Source organism: Cylas formicarius, unplaced genomic scaffold (assembly GCF_029955315.1).
Source record: "Cylas formicarius isolate icCylForm1 unplaced genomic scaffold, icCylForm1.1 PGA_scaffold_7__23_contigs__length_41026272, whole genome shotgun sequence".
NCBI lineage: Eukaryota > Metazoa > Arthropoda > Insecta > Coleoptera > Brentidae > Cylas > Cylas formicarius.
In genome coordinates this window covers 11,337,626-11,355,475 of record NW_026844352.1, presented here as the reverse complement: position 1 = coordinate 11,355,475, position 17,850 = coordinate 11,337,626, and the positions used below count along the sequence as shown (strand labels likewise).

The window sequence follows — 17,850 nt, the reverse complement described above, 5'->3', positions numbered from 1 at the left end:
CCTCTGTTTCTTTGACAGATACAATGGCTTTAATAATTCAATTTCAGGTAGATTTTAAAAAAGTTTAAAAAATTAAGGCAGTAAATGAAAAAAAAAAAGCAAAACCCTAAAAAATATTTCTGAAGAAATTCCACTAATTTCGAAAAAGTATTGGATTTATTTGAATTAGAAACACACTTAATTACAAAACAAAAAACTGTCCAAAATCTTCTGTAGAAGTTTTTCAATTTCTAAACATATGTTTACAGATAAAAGACACCAGAAGAGAACGACGGAAGATACAAATTTAATGAGTTTAGAATATTTGGATTTTGTAATTTTTGAGTGCTAATTGTCAGATTTGCCCACAGTGCGACGCGATCCGAAATGACCATACAAACGTTTTCTGATCAAACGTTACTTACGAGCTTTTGTAATTGTTTAAAATGCTATTATTTAAATCATTAAGCATGGTGGTAGACTGCCAAATTAACGTTTTCCCCAAATGGTTTAATCAGTTTCAGTTAATTGCTCTCACAATATAATCAATGTCACCTAGGAAAATAGATAAGACGGAGTTTGATAAAGTCAAGGTTCTGAGCCCAATCGGATGGTGCATTAAGAATTTTATTACAAAGTAGTTAAGACCATCGTCGCCTTTTGCTTTTTTTAGATTTGAACAGTCACAAACACAAAAATAACGCCTTAGTGTAGCAAATTAACGTAAACAAATCGATATAGAAGGCGTCAAATGTTTGACCATGGTCCAATGTTGCTCTCTGCTTTCTGCATTTTCATTGAGTACAAAATAAGCAAGAATTTGGTTAGTTTTGGATGGTTGATTAAATAATACGTTCATGGGCGGGAGCGAACACAACTTGGCAACAATGGACTTCACTCCAACATTTAACACGCCTTCTTCAACTACCTCTAACCGTCCCAAAGGCTCCGTTCTATATTTGACGGACCAAAATAATACCATGACGTCATCACTACCCATTCGAAAACGTCTAATATGATAAACCTTTTTTATATTAATTAACATTCACTTTTGCAACGCACGTTCAATCTCGACGCCTCCACTTTCGAACGTTTTTTTTTTTTGCGTAGGGTTTCGATTTTATTAATAAACAGATAAGCGCGAATTGTTTCACGTTTTTACAACTCGGCGAAATCCTACATACTTTTCCGGTGCTTCAATGCTGATTTGATTAAGTGCTTAAGTAAACAGGATGAACGATAAGACTATAATACGTATACGGCGCGAGATAAATAATGTAATCCGTTGTAATCTGACGGACGCAAAGAAACTACGCCACGACATGCAAATCAAATCGAAAAAAAATCGAACGGCCACGTGTCAGTCCCATTTTCTTCTCGTATGCCAAAGATGTAATTATTAGCCGGATTTAAATATTTCAATATAGAGAAAAAGTTAATCAATTTTTTTACACTACAATCGAGAACAGCAGCGTTACCTAATTTATTACACTTACCAATTTGCAAGTAAGACTTACCTTCCCTTCCCTTTAAGTATAAGCTTAATTTCAAATCCTGATACAAAGTTCCACTTCAATTTATAATTATTTAATAATAAATACTTTTATTATTTTTTTTTAATTTAATTTCAAGATGTTACTCTACTTCATTCATATTCATATTCATATTCCAAATTACAATATTATAGCTTAAAAATTATACTGTTAGTTGAAGGGAGACTAGTTTGAGTTTATATCAATTTCAATCCTTTTTAAGTTACGGTTTACTCGGTCGAGTAAATCGATTTGTCATTCGATATAAAAAATAAAAAAAACTTAAAGTAAAAACATTAAGTACCAGCTAGAACTTAGATATAGGCCTTTCATAGCTTGAGTCAAGTCCACAAATGTATAAATGCCTTAAATGGGAATATTGAAAATAAAATAAACAGAAATTAATATGCATAATTCCAAGTCTTAACAAAGCAAATCAGTATAGATAAAGGTTTTATTATTTAGTAAAATTCAAACTCAACCAAGGTTTAAATATACACATACAACTTATTATTGCAAGGGCATATTTGTAAAACAAAATTATTAAATATTTTATATAAAGAAAATCATTATTCTAACACTTCAAAATAAGTATGACAATAATATACCGAGTTAGTATAAAGTAGCAAAGTCAAGTACCAAAGAAACGATAAAATTCATTACCTAGGGGTTTTTTGAACATACAAAATTTAAAAATGCTAGCAGCAATGTTGTCACTTTCACGTCACACGTGATAACTTTGGGAATAGGACGGCCTGGATGGATTTTTGTTGCAAAACTGCCAAAGATAGAATTAGCAAATTCAATCACCCGGGAGTTTCTGAACATGTAGAATCAAAAAAAGCTACTGCCTTAAATTTTCCAATATCTTTCCTTACTACTGCACGAACCGTAATTGGAGTTGTACTTACGCTCAAGTATTTCTATTAGGCATTGTAAATTCCATTCTTTTAAAAGTATATTCATGTTTGTCACTACAAATATAAAACCAAACAAGCCCGGACACAGAACACCAGACATATAAAGTTACGATGCGCGATATTATTTAAATAATTATTAATGGCTCTTGAATTAATATAATAAATACACTATTTAAAATTGCATCAATGTACTGGTCAAGAATTAATTATCTTGATATATTACTTATAACAAATATTTGATTGAAATTTAACACAGTCCTCTTTTTAATTTCAGTAATACCTTTTATTTGAAGAAACCTTTTTTATTCTCCATTTAATAGGAAAATCTGTATTAAGTTCTTTGAATTGTTGTTAATATAAGCCAATTAGGATTGCTTCATCTTTAAAATTCCGTGCAATTAGTTCCGTGTAGTTAGTAGCGAGTTTCATTTCACATGAGCGGAGCGAGTGACGTGTGACGCGATCGTAGGAACTGATCGACGTCAAAATACTGGGGTTAAGTCAACCCACAACATCCGATCGCTAAAAAACCGTGACTAAAGTACTAAAGCGCCCGAAGTGACTCGCGATCCTGGATAAAATTTTAAAGTGATATTTTCTGTACGCTTTCGAATTTTAGAGTAGGGAGTAGGAAACTATTTTTGAGCAGCATAGAGCTTACCTTTCGTAATTTGGTCGCCGATAAAGTCCATTAAAAGGCAATAATCGATTGGAAACGATAGGAGGGTACTGGTTACGTCGTCCCGTCACATTATGAATGTCGATCGCAAAACGAAAAAAGATAATTAATCTTATCGCGAGCTCTCCAATTCGAAAAAAAAAAAAACGTACATATATATAACTTCCTGTTGTCAGGTTTGATAAATTGTCGTCATTTAACAGACACGGTGATTTTTCGTCCATGCTTTCGATCGCTAAATGCTCCGGGTTACGTTACGGAAAACCGCTCCGTTTCAACGAACCAATCCCGGGTTTAAGCAACCATTTGATTGCCATCGGTCGTAAAAAATCAGGCTCTGACCACATCCGATGGGACGAAGCGGCTACGCGAGCGGGCGGTGTTGCCAGAGCTCCCTGGAAACAGTTTTATTAGTTTTGTTCCAAGCGCAGTGAGAAACCGCTTTGGAACTGTAAATTCCCGTTACTAACTGATTTTTTCATAGAACGAGTGTTTTTTGCCTGACAAAATTCAGTTGAGCGACAGGAATTTACAGTTCTAAACCGGTTTTTGAACAAAGCTAATATGTATGTTCCAAACCGCCATCGAACGATCATGCGCAGTGATTAGAATTCGTTCCAACGGAAGCACGACCATTGTTGGTAGATCATTTTTCTGTATAGATAAACAGTAATTTTAGTACACGGTCAAAATGGTTATTTGGGTGGATTTTCGTATTCGGTACCTTGCGACTATATTATAACATTTTGTTTCATCCTTTTATATGCCATTTAAGGTGAATTTAATCTTAAATCTAATAATTTTATAACAAAAGAAGGAAAAAAGGAAGGACAAGGCTTTTCAGTACGGATAACCCGACGCCAAAATAGGGTTTTAAAAATGGAAATTGGATCTGGGTAATTGTGATAAGAAAACTTAATTATTGTTGTAGAGAAATCATACATACTGCAAGTCTCTGCGTAAGCTCAGATGCAGTACAACGAATCTTGTCAGTAGAAGATGATAATCAATAACAGCAACATTAAGTACTTCAGTTACCTTCTCTGCACACTCGCAATAGACTGAGCGTGGCAGTTATATTGGTAACGATACTAAGCAGCCATAGTCAAGCTAGAACCTAACGTAACAGTACATAATATTTTAATAGCAACTGAGCTACAACAATGCCTGCAATTTCTTATTACGAACCCTAAAATTTGCATTGCACTGGAAACCGGTTTAGTAATCTGTCATACAAAAGATAACATCTGGTCAAATAAAATCCACAGACCGATCCGTTACACTGACAAGTCTAGTCAGGATAGACTATCCATACTATAATGAAGGACTATAGGAGTTTTTGTGCAGTGGTAAGAAACCACATTACACTTGTTGATGTTTGGATGCAATTTATTTTTAGTACACCACTGACCGACAATATTGATGTTGGCCTGGAGAGTCGTTCACTCCGTACTAATTCTGATGCAGTGATATAGTTTTAGGTCTTCCGCATAGGCAAACTTGCAGCAGATGATCAAAGATATGAGATCATCTATGAATATATTGAACACAAGTTGTCCAAGGTTAGAACCATGAGGTACACCAGACCTTGGAACAAAATGAGCTGATCTAAAGCCCTCAATCTCAACGAACTATCGACGGTGCACGAGACTGGCCAACACTGAAATCAGCATATCGGAGAAACCAAATTTTTGAGGCGATCTTTCAATCTGTGATGATCTATCTGGTCAAACGCTTGGTTTAAGTCAGTGTATATAACACCAACTTTACCTTGCTTGTCCAGGAAGTCACACACATAAGAAGACAGAAAACGTATACATGATACATGATCTTCTCGCATAAAAACCATGTTGTTGCGTAGGGAGTTTATTTCGAATTTGAGCAAAGATAAATTTATGTAATATGATCTACAATGTTTTCGAAAAATTGCATAAGATCGAAATAGGTCTATAATTTTCAACTGCGGAAGGATCACCTTTTTTGAGAATAAAGTTTGGCAATTTTCCAAGGTTCTGGATAAACACTCATTTTCATGTACCAGGTTAAAAATGTGACTAAAGGAGCACACAGTGCGTAGGAACAGCCTCTCAGGATAAAACTTGGAATGCATGCCGGCAGAACCGGCAGTCGTTTTGCTTGCTGATAAGACATCCTGGATGGTAGGGTTAGGTATGTTGACTGATCGGAATTAAAGGACACGGTTGAAGATGAACTGGATTTGACCGGGATGGATATCGTGTAAACGCTTTTAAAGTACTTTCTTTGCAAGAGCCGCGACAACCTTAGTGATTAGAATAGGACACCGTGGCTGGGATCCGCCAATTTGCCTTCTTACTCTGAATAAATGAACAGAAATTGGTTTCTTTGATGAACCATGATGTAAATCGATTCCGTGTTGGTGTTTTGAAAAAATCATATGGGCGCTATTACAAATTTTACCGCCGAAGTGCTTTAACATTCTCGCCTATTTTCGCGTCTCGGAAATTGAAAAATAAGATACACACAACATTTTGCAGTGTCCTGAAACTGATACTGGAAAGTTCTGTCTCCCGTCGACGGCCGTTCGAACCGCTTCCATCGCGGTGAAATCTAACTCGCGTCTTCCTCTTGGCCCGACTTTTTTATATGTAATCACCGAGTCGACCGCTTTAAAAATATTTTTCGTTCGCCCGGGCAAGGTTACGACGGAGCGGAAGTCACGTTTCGACATAGAACACGGCGTTTTCGTATACGAGGCAATAAATACGTAAACGTAATATAAAAACTATTTGACGCAATCGTCGTCGAAACGCGAGACTATTTCTGGCGAGGTTAGGTATGTTTAAGTAAGTTATAGGCTACCTCTTACAAAACTTCTGGATTCCTCCTGCGTCGGTTTTTGCTGAGTCGAAATTGCTGACGTTTCGCCAAACATCCTGTTAGAAAAGTTTTCAGTCAAGCTCTGAAGAAGCCAACAGGATGATTGGCGAAACGTCAGCAATTTCGACTCAGCAAAAACCGACGCAGGAGGAATCCAGATGCTTTGCAAAAAGTATTTCAGTGGCCTGTGGAAGTTTCTTTGAAAAATTAAGTTATAGGCTATTTCTGAATGTATGAAATCATAATCATCATTATTTTTGAACCCTATTGTAAATCCAAAACCATTTTGTTGTCATTTTTGACCACTCACCTGATATATTGCTCCTCATTATTCCTTTCCTCATTATGCCTTTATGACGGGACTTTAGTCACTCAGAAATTAATAAATTAAGCAAGTTTAGTTTAACGAATCAGTATTGGATGTTAACCAGCGGTGTTCACAGTATTATTAGATTAGTAATAAAGATGTTTCAATAATTCTCCACTATCAGTGGAAAAAGTGTACCGTTTTTAAAGAAACACAGCAGGTCAAGTGGGACCTCCGATGAAATGTCCAGGGAGACCGTTGAAAAAGTCCTTCACGAAAACACCAAATGTGTAATTAGTTGATTTTTTCATTTTAATATACAATAGACTTTACGGCCTTTACGGCCAAGCTGTAGCGATCACGAAATAGATTTAAATCAATTATTACATGGACAAGTCGTTGTGGTAGAAACCAATTGTATAAGGCAGCCTCGACTTCGGGATTCTCGACCTTTCTGATCGCTTACCGCCTTGCGCATCAAATGTAGATCAACTACGCACTTTGATATTATTTTGAGACAAAATTTGTTATGTTACCCCTATTTTTCTTTGTAAACTTGTGCGGCTTTTGTTAAGACGGGAAAACTTTTCTGGCTTCCCTACAAAGTATTTTAATGTCGGGTTTTCCGAGGTAGTAAAACTTACAAAATGTCCAGCTTTTAGAGCAATCGGATTACTGGAATGTCCGTCTTAAAGATTCTCCGAAATATGCAGACTCTATAGCCTATAAATTTTAGTTCCGTGGCTATCGTCTTTCAGTTATATGAACACAAGTAATAATAGCCATTTAAGAACGAATAACACGCAATCAAGGAAAACCGGGAAAACGCTTGAAACTGATGTAGCGGTTTTATAAAAAAAAAAAGCTGTACTAACGTAAACATAAACAAAAACCAAATCTACCAGAGAGCATTTTAATAGATTCTGCTAGCCAACATGCAAAATTAAAAGTTACTAAACGGAACCAAATATGTCTTCGCCTAATCTTTCAACACTTCCATATCCTCTTTTTTCTTCACACGGGCCGCTAAAAGAGTGAACGCGAGCCGTTTGCAAGCTCATCTTTTTTAGTAAGCAAAACGATGACTGCGTACGACGGGTCAAATGCTTCGATCGAATTGAAACTTCACATGGCGTAGACGACGGGAAATCGAAACTGCAGTGTCGTGTCGGTGGTCGTCTATACAGATACGGAAATATTATATTTCCGATACGCTTTTCCGTGTCGACAAACGGAAAAAACGTGTCTCAACGTTTATGTATGGGAAATGGCGGCAGATATACTTACCGGTTACTAAAAAAAAACTGACCCAATTTCAAGACTCCTCCTTCTTCAGTAAAGAAGATATGTCAAACATCTTTATTAAGATTTCAACTTAAGAATAGGGGATTCTGTGCACGCGCCGGTTTAACCTCCGTTCACTCACTCCCTACAGAATCCCTTGTAATCCCCAAAAATTTTGAAATCTGTTTCCACTGGGTGGATTTAGTGTTTTTAGTGTTTAGTGAATGTTTTAATGTGGATGGTCCGGGGTGGAAGCGGGGGGATGTCGGTTTTTTTTTGGTATCGGTCAAAATTGTTTTTTGCTAGTTGAGCAAATATTGGTTATATTTCTTCTTTGTACGTGTTGGTCTATGACCAAAAGCGAAGATCCTCGACGGAAGTCGGCAATCGGTAAATGATCCCAGCAGTCGAGCCCAACAGTTATTGTGAAACGCATTATTGTACTTGTACTTGAACTTAAGAATATACCGGGTGCAGCAATGAGATAATTTTTCCCAAAATTCAGAACGGCCTCTAGAATGCAACTACGGTGACACTTATTGTCAACTGGAAGCAAATTGGAGCATGATATGTTCTGCACGTTTCGTTTTTATTGGAGATACACTGCTTCAACGCGTGAACGCCTCGTAGGCACAAACTTCGTGTAAATAATTCAGGCGGTACGGCGAATTCAGAAACGGATTTGAGTGTAACACTGATTAACACTGACAGTGACATCAGGAACTTTTCAACGGTTTTAAAAATGCCAAAATTCTTGAAGAACTGTCCAGGACGTAACATTTGTTGTGTCCTATTTGTATGTTGTATGTAGATGGCAAACTCCATTTGAGGTGTTGGTACAGACTATGGAGTTGATTTCCGCTTTATTGTCCTAAATGCTTTACGAAATCATAGGATTACAGCTGTTCAGAATCAACATCCGCTGGAAAACGTAAGTAGGAGTCAGTGAGAGTACAATCCGACAAAGACTTAAAGGTTGTTTTCAAGGAAGCCTGCTACAAGAGCTCAGATGCTTCCAAGACATCGCCAATTTGTGTCTACTTGCTTATTGGATTATTGAGCACTGTACAATTTCAGAACGCGCTTCGTGAGGGGTTGGTTCTGGTATGGTGCAGATTTAATATTTTTATTTAATATTTTATCGGAGACAGCTTTACATTTAATGCAAGATGATGTGGGGTATTGAATGAATGGTTAGGTCAGTTGGCAGTCCCGATCTTAATGTACTTGAGCACCTCTCGGACCAAGATCAGAAACGCATTTATCGCTCATTCATTCCCAATCTGCGTATCACACTTCGGGAAAAATTTGATCCCATTCTACAACAATTTCCTACAAACTTAACACTTGTTGCTAATTTGTAAATATATTTTTTTATAAATTGAACTGAGGTGGCTTTTACTTGATGAAAATCCATTTATCAAAATAAATAAGAACTAAAAGTTCAGAGTTTCACGAAATTATATATTATGACATGACAATTGTTTCGTCAACACCGTGTCTTTATCAAATTTGATAAAGACACGGTGTTGTCGAAACAATTATCATGTCATAATATATAATTTCGTGAAAATCTGAACTTTTAGTTCTTATTTATTTTGATTTTTTTTTATGATTCACCCCGTATTTGTTCGAATCTGCATAAAAATGTCTGATAAATCAATATACTTTTTTTAAATTATCCAAATTAAGGTAACGGTTCACGGGGAACTCAACTCCAAAAACAAAATTTCGAACAAGGACTCTTACCCGCAGTTTCACATTACTGACACTTTTCGGTGAAAGCTGCACGCACACTCTTGCGCCTCAGAAAATCCACCGGTGGAAATCGAAACACTGCCGAGCTCTGCAAAAAAAAACGGAATCAAAATGATTTGTCGCTCAAAACGCGCAAAGGTAGATCGTTTTCCAACACTCGATATCGCTCTAAACTTAATAAAAAATTACTAAAACTATTTTTATCCCGATCGGCGGATAAGAAAAAAAAAGGAACCTCGCAAGAATAAATCCGAGTGTGTTTATAATACGAATGTGAAACGTGTTTTTACTGAGATATTTTTACGCCTACTATGACGACGTTCGTCCGGTGACAACAACATATGCGATATGTTTTTTTTTTTGTAAGCTGCGACCCACTTAACTTTTTCTCCGCCCCGTCAGTTTTGGTCAGTTTTCTGAAAAAAAAAATCAGTGCAAGTCCTACGCGCAACAATTAACCACTACAATTTTAATAAAGTAATTAATTGATGGAGCGTAAACAGAAATACAAGAGAGATAGCGAAAATCTGCTGATTATCATGGTTTTATTATATTGTTTTATATGTAAACTTGGAAGTTTTAGCATCTTTGTGAATGTGAATAATTGAAATTAAGTATGATTTGTATGATTAATGATAATATATGAAATCAACTTTTTGAGATCTTCTGATTTAGTATTGCTTTTATAATGTTAATTATCATCGTGAATCACTTGCTTAACACACCAGTACAAAAGTAGAAAGAAGTCTGAAGGGAATCGGTAAATCATGGTGTGCTACCTTGTGGATTGTTTTTTAAATCTACAGATGAAGAAAATGAATTTGGTGGTAGGGTAAAATCTTCAGAAAAAACAGAGTACTAGAAAGTCTCCTACCAATAGCTCTCAACATAGGCAACATCAAAAGATGAGCAGCGAAGAGTACACGTAGAATTTTTTTTGTGTGTTTTATATTTGAAATACTTCTGATACACTAAAATCCATTACACAATGGCAAGGAAATACTTACTTGATTCATTCTTATGTTATGAATTTATTTAAATCAGCAGTTTAGTTCAGTTTAAAGAAAACGAAGAGGATATTTTGAATCACGTTAGGGGCAAAAAATGTGGCGTATATTTTGAAGATATAGTTCCATTCATTTGCTGAATATGTTCCGAAACGGAGTTTGTTCAAGTACTAAATACACTTTTGGCATAACCTGTGTGAAGCTATCAAGCTTTAAAAATATACTTATCGAAGTATAAGTTTTCCTTATTAGGGCTTTTTTAACACGCAATATTAATTTCTCTCCTAAAGACATTTGGCCCTTATTTGCGTGATGAAATAAGATCGGCAACCCTCTTCGTCTGTCTTAGAAACCTTTCATTGAAGTATTAGTATCTGCAATATGTTGGGTAAGGAACTATGAAATATACTAAATCAAATTCCTCAAATTTTGTTAAATCGAAAATTACGTCACTGTTTTCAAATCTGTCATTTGGAGCAACATTTATAAATTTGAAATTTAAAAAATGTGTTACAGTTGTATTTCGAAATCGATATACTTTTGCCAAATGTCCATTCCAACCGATATTTGTTGAAAAAGTATCAATATCATTAATTCAACACTGCATGATATTTAGTAGGTTAAGTTTGTTGTTTTGTTTAAAAATATCCTATTGGTTTATTTTTCATTCCCACCAAATAATTAATCAATGTTAATTTCTTTTAAAAAATTGGAATAATACTACTTGGATTTGGTTATCCATGGAAATGTTAATCATACTGCAATGGATTGGTTTTAAACAGGGTACGGATCAACTATATTCGTAATTGTTTCCCAGTTCTAAATCTAAAATCACAACAAAAGAAAATAAAAATCTAGTCATGTTTTATATAAAGTCGAGTTTTCAACTCACCTCGCATCTTTTGCAGCCGAGTGTATATAATCATCAATTTTTATTTTATAATTAATTTCATCTTCCGAAACATCAAGTTGTCTGACATGTCGCTAGATTTGCATAGTTCGTATTTGTAATGGTCAGTTATCAGTAGGCAAGGTGAAGGTTATTGGTGGAACCACGGTTTAACTAGTGGTTAAGGTGTCAAGAAGGCGCTGTTGGACATCCTGAATTTTCCAATGTGAAATTTGTCCGTCGGGATATTTTGAGTTTGTTTCGGGCACTCCAAATCCACAGCGACCTGTTAAGCTCATTATTTTTGGCATTCGACGTTACTTCGATTTCACTTGACTGACCCTCGAAAACCCCAAACGACATCGTCGGTAAGTTTTCTACCATTTTATGGCATTCGGAAATTTTTGAGATATTCAAGAAAAACTGTTTAAATTTAGAAGAATGATTATAATTGTCGGCGTTCGTAAAAATAAGGCGAATGCAAGTTACTCAATTATTACGATAGGCGCATATTCTTTTTCTCATGACAAATTAATGTATGTTAATATATCAAAAAATGGCTAATACTCCCTTGCCGGCAAGTACATGTTGGAGTTGCTGTTAGCGTGATGATATGATGCAATATATACATGAAGGGGCTAGCCAGATATTTTACCAAAAGCTTTTCAACGAGGACGGGTTCAGTACCTTGGACTGAGATAGTGAAATTTTCTTTTGTGATATCCCGATTTGACTACATTAACGAATTGGAGCTATCGGTTTACAACTTGCAAATTGGCGTCGATACCTTTTCATTAGTTAATTACTTTAAAAAGAAGCACCTGAGTTAGTTTACTTATCTGTGATAACTACAATAATAAAAAAATACCATCTAGTCAAGACTGACTTCTATAGTGTGTGCATTATCGACTTGGATAAAAGTGTTAAGAGTCTCATGTTCAAACAACTCCTGAGCTAGCACGTAACAAATGTCCAATAACACTTTTGAAATTTCAAACGAAACTGTATTTTAAATGAACGGCTGTGCATTGTTGCCGATAGTCACGTGATGTCCTCGAACATAGCGAAACTGAATAACGCTGCCTCTTACTAATATTTAGTATAGTATAGCCTCCGTCCATATATTATAAGTCCTAAACGTTTTTATTCTGGCCGCGACTGCGACATCCCTGGCCGTTCGATGGCCGACACACGGGGAAGGGAGTTTGCGACCGACGAAGACAACGTATCGTTGTTCGGCGAGAGGCGCGAGAGAGACGGAGTGAGTGGCCGCGTGACCCTTTCTGCCTACCGGTCGGGCTACCGAGCTACGCGGAATACCCCAGGCTACGAAGATGCTGCCCCGGACCATTCGTTCGTAAACGCGACTTCTCTCGTCTGGTGCAACGCGATCGGGGAGACCGTCGACCTGTTGCGTTATCCTCCGTGCGCACGTTATCCGTTTTATTAAAATAAACCTGGCCGCCATTCGGTTTGCTTATGTCTAAAAAAATTTGATTTTGTCGCCTAGCCTTTCGATCGCATCTTGTATACCTGGATTTGACCACGCCATGCTTATTTCTTTAAAAACTCTAGGGTTGTTACTTCGAGCCGTGCAGGGACGTGTAAAGTATAAGATTTTAATTGACCCGCCGATGACGAGACCGACAATTATTATTAATGTTGTTCGCCTCATTATCTCTGTTGTATCTACTTATGTAGTTGACCCAAGAATGTCCAAGATAATATTATTCAAAATGATATGTGAAAAAAAATCTATATTTGTACTGAACACATAAATACTACGAAACAACACACGATCGGCGTATACTTTAATATAATTTATGGAAATTAACAAGGCTCTCGGAACTCCGAATAAGCAACTAATGTTAAATTGGATTGCATCAAATGCGATTCTGAAAGCATTGGGTACAATTTTTTTGAAACCACTCAGCGTCGTACCATCCACACCATAGTAAAGTTTTATTATTTATCAATTTAATTATAAATTAACCTCACCGGAAGTGTTAACATTACTGTTGGGGCTGGTCAATTGACCACTTCTTAATTGACTAGTCAAAATCGATCAAAATAATATGTGTTTTGTAATAAATTACTATGCGTTTGCGATATCCAATTTACCTCTCAAGGAATACCCGAATATGATTCTTAGTGATTCGGGAAATCTCAATAAAAATATTCGTAAACTTTTTAAGTCGCTCGTTTATTAAACACTCGCTCCTTGGAGATCCGCTAGTGCCAAATAAACTCGAGAATGAAATGCCGTTTACCACACTTGATTTATAATACACGAGGTGTGTTCGAAAATGTAAGGTGACTATTAAGTTTTATCAAAAAGAATTTACTTATTTATCAACATTAACTTTGTCCGCATCAAAGTATTCCCCCCCCCCATATACTACACTTGCGCCCACGTTTTTTCCACTCCTCGAAGCAATTTCTGGTATAGCCTTAAGTTCATTTAACGATTTTTTCTTTATCTCCTCAATCATTCCAAAGCTCTTTGCTTTCATGGAGTTTTGGCAACACGAAATAGTCGCAGGAGGGTATATCCGGGAAATAAGGTAACAAAGTTAGACACAAACAACGATGAGTGAACAGGTGCATTATCGTGATGGAAAATCCATTGTTTTCCCCCAATTCTGGACATTTTCTTCGTTGCTTCTCGCTAACGGCGCATAACTTCGAGGTAATACTCTTTCTTTATTGACCGTACGACCTTCTGGTAAGAACTCTTGATGTACTACGCCACGATAATCAAAGAAAACATTAAGCAAAATCGTGATATTTGATCGAACTTGACGTGCCTTTTTCGGTCTTGGCGATTCTGGGTTCCTCCATTGGGGCGACTGGGCTTTCGTTTCGACGTTATAAGCCATGATTCGTCACCAGTTATGATCTTTTTGAGTATGTCCGGATCGTCATTGACGTCGTTGAACAGTTCTTGAGCGATGCTCCTTCGACGGACCTTTTGCTCAAAATTAAGCAGTTTAGGAACAAATTTTGCTGCTACACGTTTCATGCCCTAAACTTCGGGAAAAAAAGCATGGCACGAGCCAATAGAGATGCCGACGTCTTCAGCCACTTCTCTAATAGTGATTCGACGTTTTTTAAAATCATTTGTTTCACTTCTTCAAAGCTTTCATCAGTTATTGAAGTGCTGGGGTGTCCAGAGCGAGGTTCGTCACTACTTATACACATATTTTACCCAAAATTTTATGCAAATTCTTTTTTACATTTTTTTTTTTGAAAGCAGAAAGTTGCCAAGCACACAAACCACATCTAACGCTTCCGTCTCACAAAAAAAAGCAAAAGTGCAAACTGGCTGCAACTGTGAACATAACAAAAAAAAATTCTCGAAGATCGAATCTACGTAGACCGCCCAGTTACCTTACTTTATGAACACACCTCGTACTATTATCATTCTAACTTTGGCACTTTTGGAGATATGTAAGTGTAAGTGTGTGGAAGGTACTTTTTACTAACTTGGTATATGGAATTATAGAAACACATCAATAGCTAGTTTTCTAGTAGAATTAGGGCTCCGTAGTTCTTTTGCCTTTAAATGATTGAGGACTTTCCTGCGTAATTTGTATTAAAAAATTCACAATAAAATAAATTCGAGTATGTTAAACATCTTGGCTACTTATACAACTTAATGTTTGGACATATAATTTTATTAGAGAATAGTTTGTGTGCAAATACAACGTAATGAAACCGATGTTCTGGAGATCAGTTTTATTAATCGAAGTCGCCTAAATCTGTCGGCGTATTGGAAATAGTTTAGGTAGAAGGTTGAACACAAGATAATGTATAAACTTTTTTCAATTCTGTTTATGTATTTTTTTTTCGCCTTCTGTAAAATACCTAATTACTAACCGATATAGCGCGCAGAAAGTGTGATTTTACCGCGTCAGTTTCGTTTCTTACGGATCCGAGTCACTTCGCATGTTTCCGGGATCCGCACGGGGTATGGGAGCAATCGGATGTTTTCGGAGATTTTACAGCACTGTTTGAATTTTGTCATTTGTATGGTATGCAACATATTTGGTAAACTTTTTAAGTCAGTCTTGACTCAAATGCCATTTACCACACTTGTTACATAATATACCATTAAATAAAGTGGATTCCGTACCAAACGCGCCTTTTGCAAATTTGAACTATTGTTGCAATATCCTTCTAAAACAATAACTTTGACTCCAACATTATGTGGAGATCCCTGATATAGGACGCTTCTTCAAATCAATGTTGTTTTTGAGTTTGGAAACGGCTATTTGAGAGCACTTTAAGTTGTTGCTTTTACAGTGTACCCCTCCACCTTCTGTACTTTAACATCATCAGCAAAGCATGCAAGCCTAGAGTATCGAAAACTGTGCTTCATAGCTTCGTAGCATTAGTGAAAAGAAGAGAGAATATGTTAAATACTTTTGCACGATTTTGTTGAAATTTGGCAACGTCTTATATAGTGATAACGAGCAATTGCTTTAACTATAAGCTATTTCAGAAACGGTAGAGCAAATTTGTGCAGTAAATTATTTTTTATCTCTATTATAAAATCAATAATTCACATTAGAAGGAAAGACGGATTTTTAAAGGAGAGCTTGGAAAGAAAATTAGGATTTTTTATAATTTAGTTTCTACATATACATACCTAATTTTTATTCTGTTACAATAGAATGCTTTCGTCTCTACGAGTATCCTACGAGGAAGCCTTTGGTAAACAATTTTTTTTTAATATGAATAAATGGCAATTAGCAAAATCCATAAATTAACCCAAACCCTCATGCGCATTATGGCGTGGTATGGCGTCTTAACGAATGGTCGGTCGAAGAAATGTACCCCACTGGCTTTTTTACAATTTTGTTATTTATTTTGAATAAGCCTTTAAAAGTACGGCTTTTGTGTATCTTGAGTTGTTCTCGTTTCTTGCCTCGTTTTCGAGTGAACAAATAAAAACTAAATTGACAAAACGCAAACTTGGCACTTTTTTTCATGTAATGCGGGCAAAATAAGAAGTCAGTTTATTATTTTATACCTTTTATACCTAATACCTTTTGTCTCAAGTCCGCTCAGACCAGGCACGAGATCACGAACCTACGACAAATAAATATATTCTGTTTTGACACAGTGCCATCCGAACAACTGTGGAGCACCCTGAGTGAAATGGGTGTATCGCAGTACCCCCTATACTTGTTACACAAAAATTCTCTTTAACAAATATGGGGAATGGATTGTTGACGGGCTCTGAGAAAACTGGGATTGTAAGCGCAAAAGGTGTCAAACTTTCAATACGCGGATGACACCTTTCGACACAGAACGAACAAGAAATGTTTGAACCTCTTCAACGTGTAGAAGCTGCTAGTTTCGAATCAGGCATACTAATAGAAACTAACGACATTGTTATTTACCTTGGCACAAAAATAACGAAGGTGACTCTGAATCAGAAATCAGTCAAGTCAATATATGGAAATATCATAATATCCGAAATATGAGCACGCTAAAGGCTGGACAGCACATAGAATAAATATTTCTATCTGAAGAGAACTGACAATCAACAGTCACTTAGACGATTTTGATCCACGGAAAAGTGGACGGCAAAAGAACGAGAGACAGATGTCTTGTTAAACTTATAGATCCAATCTAGAACCTTACAAATACGCCAGTGGCAAAAGCCATGAGAACAGCAGAGCTCAGAAAGAAGTATGGGAAATCGGTTACTAAATATTCATTTCTCAGTATCATGGATTTTAGGGATTTTATCGGGGTTTATATGAACGTTTTTCTTTTTGTTTTGCATGGCGAATCTCCGACAGAAGGTCGGCGTATGTTTTTCGAAACACCCCGTAGGTTTCACGAAAACAAACGAGCGGCGTTCACGTGTATTGCGCGGTGGAAAGCGAGGCGGAGTACGACCGGAATTTCTATGCAAATTTTGCGGTTCCCCGAGTCCGTGGGCCCCAGAAACTACATCGCCCGACGACTGGTCCTGTGGGCGCCGCGTATAAACCGACTTCCGCCGTCTTCAAATAAAACTTTAGAACGTTTTAACGAGTAAATTGAACGGCCCGTCCGAGGGCTTTGCATCTTATATTTTACATTAACCATTTTCTTAAAGCATTTCGTATCTGCCACCAGAGATATTATGCGTATATAAGCATTTTAATCAAAACGGACTGAAGACTATCATGAAGATATGGATGCTGATGTTTTTGAAGGCTACATCCAGCAAATGTTACCACAAAATCAAATCAAATTTGCTACCATAGACCTGAGTTCAGGTATCGGATTATGTCAAAAATATAAACATTAAAACATTAACCTCTAAAATAATATAGAAATATAAAAAACGATATGTTATGACAGTGCTATTAAAGGCATGACGAACTAAGTTGGTTTTTATCCCGTATTTAGACTCATTAACGCTATGACTATTGACAACTATAGATAATTTATGTCTGGTAATTTTTTTTAATCAAAATTGCTACTTAACCATTGATGCAAATTGGGATGCTGAAATGGCTCATGGCTACTAGGATTAGATTTAACAATGATAAATTAAAAGACCAGAAAGTATTCCCATATCACGAAATAGTTGACGACAAGAGGAAACCCTAGGTTTAAATAACATTGTTCTTG

General features: G+C 36.4%; 1 protein-coding gene and 1 long non-coding RNA gene across 3 annotated transcripts in view; one reads left to right on the top strand and one right to left on the bottom strand.

The window, feature by feature from the left end:
• LOC132704766 (protein sprouty) overlaps window positions 1-17,850 on the bottom strand; it is a 79,554-nt gene that overhangs the window by 42,991 nt on the left and 18,713 nt on the right. The window contains exon 2 of one of the 2 annotated variants that reach the window (XM_060674995.1): window positions 9,310-9,406. The exons of the other annotated variant lie outside the window; for it this stretch is intronic. The gene's annotated coding sequence lies outside the window, so the exon portion shown is untranslated. The remainder of the gene's footprint in view (window positions 1-9,309; window positions 9,407-17,850) is intronic. 2 annotated transcript variants of the gene reach the window in all.
• On the top strand, window positions 8,306-8,946 carry LOC132705448 (uncharacterized). Its single transcript, XR_009619432.1, has 2 exons — window positions 8,306-8,491; window positions 8,548-8,946. It is a non-coding gene; the product is annotated as an uncharacterized LOC132705448 (long non-coding RNA).